Here is a 14402-nt window from a genome sequence, read left to right as displayed (position 1 = left end):
AAAGGGCAGTGGTTAAGGTTTTTGTCCACGGACTATTGCATCCGTTGGTTTGGTTTGATTTGATTTAATTTAAAAAATTAAAAATTAAATAAATTACCAAATCATATAAGAAGAAAACTTAGTTAAATCAAACCAAACCTATTCATTTGGTTCAATTTGATTTATTGGTAATCTTCAAAAATGTCAAGAAGTAAGAAATGCTTAAAATAAAAAATACAGTAAACTAACAAAAACAATAGCAACAATTTAACACTATTATATAAACCGCAACAATCAATAATAAAAATTGCAAGAAAAAATGTACATATTTCAATATTTTCATATTGCATATTTGTAAAAGAAAACTAATAGAAGAGTGCAAAATTGAACATTTCTCACAAGCACAACAATATTTCTCAGAAGCAAAAAATAAAAACTAATTACAATCATTGGAGCTCCATGAACAATAATACGGACTCATCTATCAAAGTCTCATCCACCATATTGCATGTGTTCAACAATAATAATGTTGACCTGTCACCTCCTCCGCTCGATGAAGAGAAGAGATGGGCAGATGGAATAGAAGCAAGTAGAAGTTGTTGTGTTTGGATTAGATGAGGTAGGATAAGGAAGTAAAATGGAGATTTGATTTTTAATTTCAGCATAGAAAAAGAGAGCTAGAGAGATGGCAATGGCATAGATAAGTAATGGACGACTAGAGTTTTCCTTTGAACTTGAAAGTAAATTGAGTAAGAGAGGACTAGTAGAAGAGAGAAGAAACAAGGAGTAAAATAGAAGAAGATAAGAAACAAAGTGAGGAAATGATTTGTTGCATAAAAGAAAGAAGGAAAGAGCAAGTGAAAAGGGCAGCCATAAAGATGCAGGAGAATGAGGGTAGGGCTTCTTTGGAAATGATGAATTTATACTCTCATTTGAACAGCTGAGATCATTTAGAGCGAATGAGGAGGATTTAATTTGGTTTAAACTATGCAGAAAAAAAGGATGGCCATGGGAGCAATTAGAATGCTTTCTATCACTAAGCCACAAGACCTTAAATGTAATAAAAACAATGCAAACTTAATCATATATGGATTCAATTTTATCAAAACTTTATAATCCAAAACTGAACCAAACCAAATAAACCGAAAACTATGAAAATCAAAATTGAACCAAAATCGATTTACCGTATAAACCGAATCGAATTACTGAATTAAACTGGTAAGGCCACTATTTTCCGGTTTAAACTGAATATTGCTTATTCCTACTACAGCCCAAGCTATTTTCCTCTCCAACAAAATGTCTAGTTCTATAGGATCTGGTCCTTCCTTTACGATATATAATCTTCTTTGCTCCCTTTACTCCACCATCTTAAAGTCTCTCATCAACCACATTGCTTATAGCCATCATTACCTATTCCCCTCTCCTTTTCTCTAAGCATTTACTATCTCTATACCATGATCAATACAAAAGCCTATAAACTGAATAGTGAAGAAACAATCCTTCAACTGGCTCCATCCACTAATAAAGGCACAAGATAAAATCCAAACATTTTGGTTAGGAAGTAATTCTCATAAAACCTTCCACGTTGGCACCATTAATGTAGCTCTATCAAAATCCTGGAATACTAGAAGGGGACATTCGAATAGCACCAAAGAAGATGAATATTTTCTTATTTATGTTTGAACATGAGGTCGATGTCAAGTACATCATGGAAAACCGACCACAGTCAATACACAACTATCACTTGATGGGCCCCCAATAAAGCATTTAAAAAGATTTAATTTACCTATTCTCCATTATGGGTTTAAGTTCATGGTTTCCTCCATACCAACTCAACCCAGCAAACGCAAGAATGATTAGGGAAATGCTAGGGAAGTTTATTGAAGTGGATTTTACAAAAGATGGCATCAAGGGTTTTCCCAACTATCTTCATCTAAGAGTGGATTTGCGAGTAGATCAACCCTTCAAGGCAAGCTTTTAGAATCAAAAACAAAATGGGAATCTCAAGTGGGTTGATCTAAAATATGAAAGACTTCCATATGTGTATTTCACTTATGGTCGTATGGGACATTTTCAGTAGGAGCTGTTTTGAAGCAACAGATACTGATCCCTAATGCACCGACACATCCAAGCCAAAGCTTGGTCCCTCACTAAAAGCAACACCATTACCTTCTCTATTCACATGGAATCCCAACCCTAGCTTGATTGGTTCTACTTTTTCATCTGTGCAGGTCATAAAATAGTCTACCCATCCCCAGATTACAAAACAATTAACATTTCCTCCCACTAAAATAACCATTACCAATCTAGAGACAACTATGAACCAAAAAGCCAAACAAAAGTAACCTTTAGCCATCACTCTCCCTAATTTTCAATAGTTAAGAAATTTATCACTAACTAGCAACATTAAACAACAATCTTGTTTTTGTTTTTGGCAGCTCAACACTAGTGGAAATTATGACTTTCTAAACTTTCCTCTTTCATGCAATGTTGACAACCGAGCCTGCCTCGAGGACAGCCTTTGATGATCTGTTTAGATTTGATTTCCAAAGAGCAAATCTTAGATCTTTTTCAAACATACCTTGGCTTAACTAGCACAATTAGAGTCAACACATAAAACTTTTTCTAAAAGTTTCCATATCTACTAGATTATTTTCAAAAATTAGCCCTTCATCTCCTTTAGTACCATCATGCATTGCCAATCTTCTTAGAAAAAACCATGAGAAACCTAAATGTTTCTTTTTCCATTTCCCCAAAATTACAAGAAATATAGCCTCCTCTGATCTTTTGGACCAGGATTCCCATATAAAAATCAAGATTTTAAAGCTATCGGTGGGCTTAATGGAGAGGATCCATATGCTCAAATGTTTAATATGAGCCTTTCTAAAGAAGCCTCTTCAACAATTAGCCAAAAAAAGAGATAGATAAATAACAAGAAAGCCTCACCACTAAAAGCAAGCCCAGGATCTTTATTTAAAAATATATTAGGCTCATATAGATATTTCTCCTTAGACCAAACAGTGCTTATGGTAGTGTAATTATTTAAAAACAATCGAGGACTTCAACAATAAGAGCTTTTGATTCCTTCAGAGCCGCCAAATCAGGAAGACAACTTTCACGTCGTGGTATGGCCTAAGAAGAGTTAGAAGATAAAAGGAAGAGCTCAAGTAAAAGCTAGTAAAGATACAGCCACCAATGTTCCTGTTTCAAAAGGAATTGAACAAGCTAAAACTAAGACTGGGCACCAAGAAGAGATAAGAGAAAAGCAAAAGATTAATATAGAGGAAGACAAAAACAATAAGAAAGCCTATCTTAGTGCAACACTAATTGAAACAGTGGAGGAAGCTAGCTAGAAGTGGCCCCAACCATCCAAATGAAGATGTAAATGTGGAATTGTTAAGGTGTGGAGTACCCCTAACAATCCATCACTTGAAAGGAATTTATAAATTCCATTCCCTTAATATAGTGTGCTTATTTGAAACTAAGAATAACTCTAAGGTGGTGAAGACAATAATGCAAAAATGTGGTCTTTCTTATTTCTTTTTGCAGACTCGAGAGGGCTAGCAAAGGCTATATGTATCTCTTGGCACAATTGATATTAATATTATCAACTATGATTCCCACTACATCCATGTTTGAATTTTAGATTTGCAATTTGATTATTAATGGCACTTGATTGTTCTACATTTGTATTCTAATGATTTTATGAAATAAGATCATTTTGATCATTTGACAAGCTATAAGAGGAATCTGAAAAATGGAGTGGTGTTGCTCGGAGATTTTAATACTTTTCTTGATGCTCAGATAAAAAAGGAGAAGACCATCAATTCTAGAACAAAATTATCTTTTTCAGGGCTTTCATGAACAATAGGGGAATGTTAGTTTTGTTTTTCTAGTCCAAGATACACTTGGAATAATAGGATATGTAATACTCACCATTTTTCAATGTCAGAATATATGTCTTTGACGGAATATTCTTGTGAAAATTAAAAAAAAAATTCACTAACAAGAGAATGGCAGTAAGATGTAAAAATATATTTATATATGTGTGTTTGAAGTATTCAAAATGCTTTTAAGAAAATGAAAATCTTTTAATTGTTTTGATCAAAGAAAAGCTTTTAAGTGTGTGTTTGGGCAAAAGGAACTTCATTAGTCAAAGAATGGACTTTTAGTACTCGAAGTCTTTTTTTCGACTTAAATCTCTTTTTGGATAGAATAGACTTCGGCCACCAAAACTGAGGCTTCCAGCAGCCAAAAGTCTCTCGACCTTGAGGTATACCTTGAGTTATAAAAGGGACCCAAGCCCTTTTTTTCTGCTAAAACACTTGAGTTTTTCTCTTCTTTCATTTCTCTCAACTACTAGGACATACAAGGAGCTCTTTGAAGAGATTTCCTTGGGTTTTTCAAGATCTGAAGGTGGATTCTTCCATTTAGAAGTTTGAAAAAGTAGATTCAAGCTTTAGGGCTTTAATTCTCTCACTTCCAAACTCTAAGAAAAGAGGTAACATTTTTTTCTTCTTGATCTAATAGGTAGATCTAAGAAAGTTAATGAGGGATTAGGTTTTTATAACTTCAATTTTATGAAAAGTTATTTTTAAGATAGGTTTTGAGAAGTTTATGTATGTTAAGATTAGAGTTTTGTGATTTATATATAAATTATATGTTTTGTTATTAGGTTAGTTATATTTAAGTATTATGGCCCTTAAATGGCTAGTTCCCCTTAATGGATTTGAAGATATCCATAAATATACTATGTTGGATTTAGGAAAAACATAGGAATTGAGTTTTTGATTAATATATGTGGGTATTAAGTATGATTTCAAGTTATTTTAGGACCTAAATATGTCTATATGTGTTTAGTTTAAGTTTTGGAACTTTGGAGTGAGTTTGGGTGTTGGTGGGAGAAGAATTCTGCAAGTTTTTAACTTGGGAATTCTTGAAATTCCCAAGTTTGGCTGCCGAAAACCATAGGTTCGATAGCCAATGTAACACCCCTATTGGTATAACCTGGTATATTTCACTGTTCCGGTGACCGGTGTCGGTCCGGACAAATAAAGAGATTAGAGCCACACTTAAGACAACATGAAAAGTCATAAACACAAATAATTAGTAATGTTTAATTAGTTAACTACAAATAAGAAAAACAGAACATAAGAGGTTAAGCAGTAGAGTCACAGCGATGAGTGACCTTCTCGGGAACGACTGCGAAGTCGTTTTAAACTCAAATTTCGAACCGTAAAAAGTGACGCTGCGGTCCTTAGGACCCTTATGGACACAGTGGAAAAGAGAAAATCACGAAAAAGAACTGTTAAGTCAGTCAAATAATTAGGTCAGGGAGCCGGAAGAAATATTGGATTATTTGCAAACCGGGATGAACCGACGAGGGGCAATTTGGTCAATTGACCCCAAGAGCTGACTCCTGACCTAACTGTCAAATAAAATCGGAGAAAAGAAAATTTCGGAATCGAGAATTAAATTAAAAAACTAATAGAAAAAAAAAAGAAAAAAAAAAGAAGAAGAAGATAGAAAAGTTAAAGATGATGACATCATGAATGATGTCAATAAGAAATTAATTAAGTTATTTATTAAATGGGATTTTGTGGTCTTCCATCAACTAAAATAAATTAAGAAAAGAAAAAAATTAACAACAAAAAGTCATCTTCATCTTCTCAAAACGTCACTCTCTTCACTCACTCACAAAACCACCATGAAAGCTCATTTTTGAGCTTGAAAAACTAAAATCCAACCATACAAAATTGTTCTACCATAAGTAGACCTTGTTTGGGCAACTAAGAAAGAAGATTCAAGGAAAAGAAAGAAAAAAATTTGAAGAAAAGGAGGAAGAAAATTCTGCTCAAGGTATAGTACTATAAACTTCAATTTTTATTGTTTAATTAGTGTTAGTGTGGCATCAAGAGCTTGTAAATAAACTTGAAATGAAATAAAATCATGGGAGAAGGACTAAACTGAAATTTTGGCTTGGTTGATGGGTGTATGATTGGTATGGTTTGATGTGTTTAAAGGGAATTAAAGATGTTAATAAACTTACATTAGTATGGTGTTAAGATGGAAATGCACCAATTGTGATTGAATGAGTGAGTTAGGGTTTCAATGCTAGGGTTTATGAACCAAAATTTGGAGAAATGCATAAATGGCATGTTTAACCTATTGTGAAATGAAATAATGGTCAATTATGACCAAATAACTTGTGTGGGAATGATAGGAATGAAAACTAAATTCGGAGGTAAATGGTCATGCTGCTGTGAGATGACCAAACCCACTTTGAAGGACCAAAACTCAAATTTTACAAGTCCAATTGATATGCCACCAATTGGAGATGAAAATAGACATAAAGAGCACAATTTTCATTAAGGAACCATTGCCAAAAACTGACCAAAACTTGGTGAAACAATTGACCAAAGTGAGTTGATAGCAGGCTGCCATCGCACTAAATCGACCAAATGAACAGTAACTGTTCATTTGGTCATAACTCGAGCTAGGTAGGTCAAATTGACCTGAAATTTTACCAGCAATTAGATATGATATAGATCTAAAACTTTCATGAAGAACACCAACCCAAATTAGGCCATTAACCCTTTCAAAATCATTGAGCAAAATTAAATTACTGTACTGAGATTCTGCAGAATTTTCATTGAGCAGCAATGTTTGGATGGCTATAACTCTCTCTAGAAAACTCGGATTTAGGCGATTCTTGAACCGATGGAAACCTAAGACATAGTACAACATTTCATATGAAGAAAGTGAGACTAAATTATGAACTTAACTTGATCAAACAATTGACCAAAGTTGGACCAAAAATCTGCCGACACCTAAATTGCGGTATGAGCGATTGCGTGAGCGATAAACTTATTTTGGCCATAACTTGAGCTACAAAACTCCGATTGAGGTGATCTAAAAATGAGAATACACTTAAGACAATAAGGAACATTTTCTATGAAGGAAGTTTTGTCAAATTCCAACAGTAGATCGACCAATGGAATAGTGCAACCGGAGAACCAAACCGAAAATTGGCAATTTTGCCAAAAGTACCTAAGCTTTAAACAAATGACCAAAACCAACAAGTTTGGTGACCAAAATGTGGTATGTGGGTGAAGTTGGAGTTCCCATACCTATTAAGCCTTAGAAAGTCAATAATTTGACTTGAATAGTGCAGTGAATAGTAACCGAAACACAAAATTTCGAGAACGTCGAATTTAACACGTTAGAGCTAGGTAAATGTGAAGTTAAGTTTATTTTGGATTTATTTTAAGTTTTAGTACTGAAACATTAGAAAATTTCGTGTTTCAGTGGAAAGAATCTGGACAGAACCAGGAGTCGAGTCAAGGCCAGCGACTCGTTTGAGGTTTGTGCACAATATTACTATGCTTTAAAAAAATTCATTGATTAAATGAATGAAATATGCATATTATTGTTGCTTTGAATTGTTGAAAGTATTGTGACCTTATTTATGATGTTTTGATTCAAATTGTGAAACTTATTATGTATATTTGAAATGACAATGTTTAGCAAATTGTTAAGATAAGTTTTGAAACCACAGTATCATGACCATATGTTTGAACACCTCACTAGCACGACTAGTGGGGGTAATTAGTTTCGAATTTTGATTCCTTCTCTGGAGAAGTGTTGAGGTGTGCCAGTAGAAGAGGATGTGAATGGATATCCATATATTTGAGCTAGCTAGCCTTGTGACATGATTTCTCTTAGCCTCGGCTATTGAGATTCTATTTGTTCGAATGGCATGATTTAACTGTGGGTTTTGTGAAATGTGTTTTGATACTTTGAAATAAACTTGGTTTACATGTAAAATCTTACAATGCATGATTATATTTAATTTTCATGTTTAGTCAAATTTTTGAATGAATGTGCTTTAAGTTTTGCATAAAGATTATTTTAGTATATTGTGCACCATCAGTCTTAGTACTCGTGATAGCTTTATTCTTTGTCGCAGATCTGAGAGATTAGAGGAATGCAGATGAGTCTGTGAGGTGTGTGAAGTCATCGGCTTGAAGTCTTGGTATAATTTATACCCTAATCGTAAATATTTCTTTTGATGTATATATTGCACATAAATGTATGGACATGTACATGGGTCTTGAGCAGCTTGTACAAAGTTTGTATAAAAGTTGTAATAAATTTTAGTTTGGACTTCCTGAATGTAAATTTTAGTATGATGAATATATAAATTGTTTATCTTGAATGGAATATGAATAAATGATATTGATGGACAGTATTTTGAAGAAATTATTGAACTTGTGAATTTGAGAAATTGATTGAGATTGAGTTTGAAATTGAAGTAGTGGTTGAGAAAAACTTTTAGAAGTGCTTTTTACAGGTATTCGAAGAACGGTTTTCTCAAAATACAGAGGAAACTCTGTCAAAATTTTTATAAAATTTGCGGAAAACTAAAATGGCCAAAAATATTAATTAGTTTTAATTTCAACTAAATGTTTTAAATACTTATTTGAAATGCTCACCACTTGTCAAAGATAAGAAAATTGTTTTAAAATCCCTTGTAGGGTACTTAATGAGTTATCGGTAGGTGAAGTTCGGTAGTTCATTAGGTATTCTACGGGATCATGTTATGCCTTACAGAGGGGTAAGGTGTGACAGCCAAAGCATGCAGTTTCTCAGAAAAATCTAAAAAATTTTTAGGCTCGGCAACTGCAGTCAGCACTGGATAAAAAGGGTCGTTCGAGGTCTGCTACTTCGGTAGCTAAAGTTCAGGACTTTAGCAATCGAAGTAGGTTCTGCCTGACTTTTTCTCTCTTCTTTTCTAAGGTTCCAAAATAAGTTTTCATTTCCTAAGGGTCTAGAATAAGATATTTAACATATATCTAGAATTTTAGAACCTTGTATAACTCTCTAGGGTCTGATTTTATAGGATCAGTGTCACATCTTACCCCTCCGTAAGGCATAACATGATCCCGTATAATACTTAATGAACTACCGAACTTCACCTACCGATAACTCATTAAGTACCCTACAAGGGATTTTAAAACAATTTTCTTACATTTTGGAAGTGGTGAGCATTTTAGTGAGAATTAAAAACCATTTATTCAAAGCTTAAGGACTAGTAAAAATTTTTGTCCATTTAAATTTTGCCGCAAATTTAAAAAAAATTTTGACAGAGTTCCCTCTGTATTTTGAGAAACCAGTTCTTCAAATACCTGTAAAAAGCACTTCCAAAAATATTTCACAACTCCCAACCACCAATAATTCTCAAATCAACTCAATACAAGGCACTTCAAATAATTTCACAATACAAATCAAGATTTCTCATCTCAAAATATTTAATATCTTCATTAACAAAACATAAAGTAGTAAATTCATATGTACAAATATTAAATTTACAGAAGAAAATAAAAAAAAAATATTATTACAATTTATTTACAACTGCTCAATTTACATTGATACTTATGACATTACAGTATTTACATCAAAATAACCATAAGGGTATAAAACAATACCCGTACAAAAGGGATCAAGAAGTTCTTGTCAATCCATGACTCACTCTCTTTGCTTTCTCCTTGCTCTTATCTGCGACAGTAAATTAAACTATCGCTGAGTATAAACATACTCAGTGGTGCACAATAAAAATTTAAAATGCGATACATAAATCATTTATTGATGAAACATAATTTGAATACTTCACAATCACATTTCACAAATATCAAAGCTCATAACAACTCATTTTGTCAAATAATATATTAAACACAGTTTAGTCAAACAATTTCATAAGCACAGTGTTGCCAAAATCATACACAACTTAAGCCATGACACAAAATTTTCGATCAATGCCGTGTTGTACACCACGACAAAGCAATCTACAACCCCATTAATCGAAATCAATGAGGGAGGTGGCTAGCTAGCTAATGAGTACTCATTCGATCTACAACCTCAACTGGTAAGCCAGAGAGGGAGGAAAATAATCGATCTCAACCCCATAAATGGAGGAGGAATAATAAGTAACTGTCATGCTAAGTGTGAATCAAAAATCCATTTCAAACATTTCATTCAAATATTGCATACAAAAAATCAAATTAATTTCCAAAGTTACAATTTGATCACAAGATGGCAACACAAAAGTTCATAAATTCATACTGCATGCTAAATCAATTTTTCAAGGGTAAAATGCTTAAATAGAATTTATTGTGCACAAACCTGACTGGAGTCGCCTCTAGGCCTTGACTCAGTCTCTCCGAGCTTCCAAGTCTTTTTCAGCTGAAACACACAATTTCATAGTGTTTCAGTACCATAACTTAACATAAGTCCAAAAATAAATTTAACTTCACTTTAACTAGCTCTATTGCGTTAAATTCGACGTTCTCGAAGTTTTTGTGTTTCGGGTTACTATTCACTACACTATTCAAGTCAAATTGTTGACTTTTTAAGGATTAATAGGTATGGGAACTCCAACTTCACTCACATACCACATTTTGGTCACCAAACTTGTTGGTTTTGGTCATTTTTTCAAAGCTTAGGTCATTTTGGCAAAATTGCCAATTTTTGGTTTTGGTGCTCCGAAGTTGCACTGTTCCATTGGTCGATCTACTGTTGGAATTTGACAAAACTTCCTTCATAGAAAATGTTCCTTATTGTCTTAAGTGTATTCTCATTTTTGGATCACCTCAATCGGAGTTTTGTAGCTCAAGTTATGGCCAAAATAAGTTTACTGTTCACGTGCACTCTTCATACTGGTATCTTGGGTTCTGGCAGATTTTGATCCAATTTTGGTCAGTAATTTGGTCAAGTTAAGTTCATAATTTGGTCTCACTTTCTTCATATGAAATATTCTACTATGTCTTATGTTTCCATCGGTTCAAGAACCACCTAAATCCGAGTTTTCTAGAGAGAGTTATACCATCCAAACATTACTGCTCAAATGAAAATCTGCAGAGTTGCAGGTTTGGTAACTCAACTTTGCTCAATAATTTGAATGGGTTAATGGCATAATTTGGGGTGATGTTCTTCATGAAAGTTTTATATCTATATCTCCTCTAACCCCTGGCCAAATTTCAGGTCAATTTGACCTGTCTAACTCGAGTTATGACCAAATGAACAGTTCTTGTTCATTTGGTCGATTTAATGCGATGTGACTGCTCTCATTTCACTTTGGTCAATTGTTTCACCAAGTTTTGGTCAGTTTTTTTCCATGGTTCCTTAATGAAAATTGTGCTATTTTATGTCTATTTTCATCCCCAATTGGTGGCATATCAATTGGACTTGTAAAATTTGAGTTTTGGTCCTTCAAAGTGGGTTTGGTCATGCTGCCAGCAGCATGACCATTGAACCTACGAATTTGATTTTTATTCCAACAATTCCCACACAACTTATTTGGTCATAATTGACCATTATTTCATTTCACAATAGGTTAAACATGCTATTTATGCATTTCTCCAAAATTTTGGTTCACAAACCCTAACATTCAAACCCTAATCTCATTAATTCATTGTATTTAACCACATTAATGGTTTTAATGTTAACCATTCATCTAATTAAGGTTTCTATACTCATTCTAATACATCAAACCATTCAATTTCATACTCCCCTCAACCAGGCCGAATTTCAGTTTGGTCCTTTTCCCATGTTTTTATTTCATTTCATAAATTCTAAGCTCATGTCAACCATTGCATATGCATTTAAAGAAGTAAAATAACAAGTTAACACACTAACCTTTCTTAAATCTTCAAAACCCTAACTTTTGCTCTTCTTTCTTCTTGTAGTCTCCTTCTTAAGTAGTAATAACAAGCTTTAGTGAAGTTTTTTGGGGATTTATGAAGATTGAGTGGAAGAATCAAAGCTTGAGTGTAAGCTTTAATGGTGAAATTCTCATGGAGGTTTATGGAGAAAGTGGGGTGGCACCAAGGAAGAAGAAGAGCTTTCTAATAATTTTTTTTTTCTTTTCTTTCCTTTATACGTTTTTTGCTTATGGAAGACCACTAAATCCAAATTAATTAATCAAATTAATTAATTTAGTTATGGCATCATGCATGATGTCATCACCTTTTTACTTTTTGATTTTCCTCTCTTTTTTTTATATTTTTCTATTAGTTCTTTAATTTAATTATCGATTCCGAAATTTTCTTTTTTCCGATTTTATTTGACAGTTAGGTCAGGAGTCAGCTCTCGGGGTCAATTGACCAAATTGCCCCTCGACGGTTCATCCCGGTTTGCAATTAATTCCAATATTTCTTCCGGCTCCCTGACCTAATTATTTGACTGGCTTAACAGTTCTTTTTCATGATTTTCTCTTTTCCACTGTGTTCATAAGGGTCCTAAGGACCGCAGCGTCACTTTTTACGGTTCGAAATTTGAGTTTAAAATGACTTCGCAGTCGTTCCCGAGGAGGTCGCTCATCGCTGTGACTCTCGGCTCATTTAACCTCTTATGTTCTGTTTTTCTTATTTATAGTTAACTAATTAAATATTATTAATTATTTGTGTTTATGGCTTCTCAAATTGTCTTAAGTGTGACCCTAATCCCATTAATTGTCCGGACCGACACTGGTCACCGGAACAGTGAAATATACCAGGCTATGCAACGGGGGTGTTACAATCAGGCTTGAGGGACTCGGAAGATTAAGGATTTGAGAATAACTACCGTCCGAGATAGAAGGTTGATAGGCTATAAGAAGTAAGTAATTCTAACCTTAATCAATGTAAACTTTTTTAAATTTAATTTATGATCATTCTCATGTATCATGTCATATTTATTTAGGATGTATGTATCTACACTATTAAGATGTTGTATAATTATTGTTGGTGCATCAATGGATGATGAATGACCCACTAACTCCCCCCATATTTATGACTATGTTATGTTATGTATGTTATAAATCCAGAAGTAAATCTCATGGGGAGATCTTTATGATTCCCCATCAGGGGAGATCTCTAAATTGCCCTGGTTGCATAATATATGTCATGTTTTAAGCTAACATTTTGAGCAGCCTCTATATGAGTTGGGCACATTGGATTTTGGGAGTCACTGGTGACAAGTCCATCTTATTTAAAATGTTTATGATGTGAAAACCCATTTGAATAATGCATTGCATATGTATAAAATGAATGATATAATTAATATTGATTAGTTTGCTCACTGAGCTTGTTTAAGCTTAACCCTTTTCTCTAATCCTTAGATGCAGGTTTGCAGGATTAGAAGAGATCTTTGAAGAGAGGTCATCAGAGATAGTTTGAGTGCTTTTCTTTATGTATGATGTATGGGTAGACGAACGTGTAAAATGTGAATGAATAGTACTATGCTGGTAATTATGGACAAAATGGAGTAATGTAATATTTTAAGTATGAACAATGACGTTTACGTTATGTTAACTCTTTTGGGAGTATATATATTAAACCATTGCGCTTTAGTGATTTTTTATGTACGTTAATATTGAAATTATGAACTATTTTTATGTTAAAGATGTTTATGTATAAATAAAAAGACTAAAGTGTTTAGTTTGTAATACGTTTAAGTGTTAATAGTATAGATGTTAAAGATATGCTTACAAGTTTTAGGCTTGCTACAGGTTTCGGCAGCCTTAAGCTGACCTAATCTCTAAAGCTGGTAACGGCCCCTAGCGTGGGTCATTATAAGATTGGTGGCACTAACAATATTCAAGAAAGAATTGATAGGGGGCAAAGTTATCCTACTTGGCTTCAATTGTACCCCAACATCACTTGGATTTGTTGTATAATTAATGTGAACATATAAAAGTCAAAATGAATATCATCATTATAAAATTCACCAATTGAATTTAAAAATCTAAATGTTTAGATTATTTCTCAATTATAGTTAAACATTTTAATTTTAATAATAAAAATTCTATTTTTATAGAAGGAGATAAATAAAAATTTATATCTATAAATTATTTTATTTTCATCATTAATTAATTAAATTTTGTAAAATAATAATAATAATAGTAATAGTAATAATAATAATAATTATTTTTTTGATAATTTCACTTGTATTACCTATATTTGCTGGATGATACAATTGTGAAAACCAAACCAGATCAACTAATCAGATTGATTTAACTGAAAATCAGATTAACCACTATTTTAATTTAGATAAAGCCTTGTTTTTGTTTTTATTGTGAATTGGGGTTGACCCAATTAATTTGACTAGGTTATTGATGAACCAATAGCCAATCAAGTCTAAATTGAGCCAACCATCTAGCCAAAAGAATTAATAAATGATGTTAATAGAATTTGAACCCTAGACCTCAATGCATTTTGAAATTTATTAGCTTTTGAACTACACCATAAACTTGCATATATATATATATATATATATATAATACTATTAATTGCAATTAAACTCCAGTTTATGATCAATTGGCCCAAATTACTGACCAAATTAAGTATTCTATTAGATTTATATAGTTTGATATATTATATGGAAAT

The sequence above is a fragment of the Hevea brasiliensis genome, chromosome 13, assembly GCF_030052815.1.
Source record: "Hevea brasiliensis isolate MT/VB/25A 57/8 chromosome 13, ASM3005281v1, whole genome shotgun sequence".
Lineage (NCBI taxonomy): Eukaryota > Viridiplantae > Streptophyta > Magnoliopsida > Malpighiales > Euphorbiaceae > Hevea > Hevea brasiliensis.
This window is presented reverse-complemented; position numbering follows the sequence as displayed.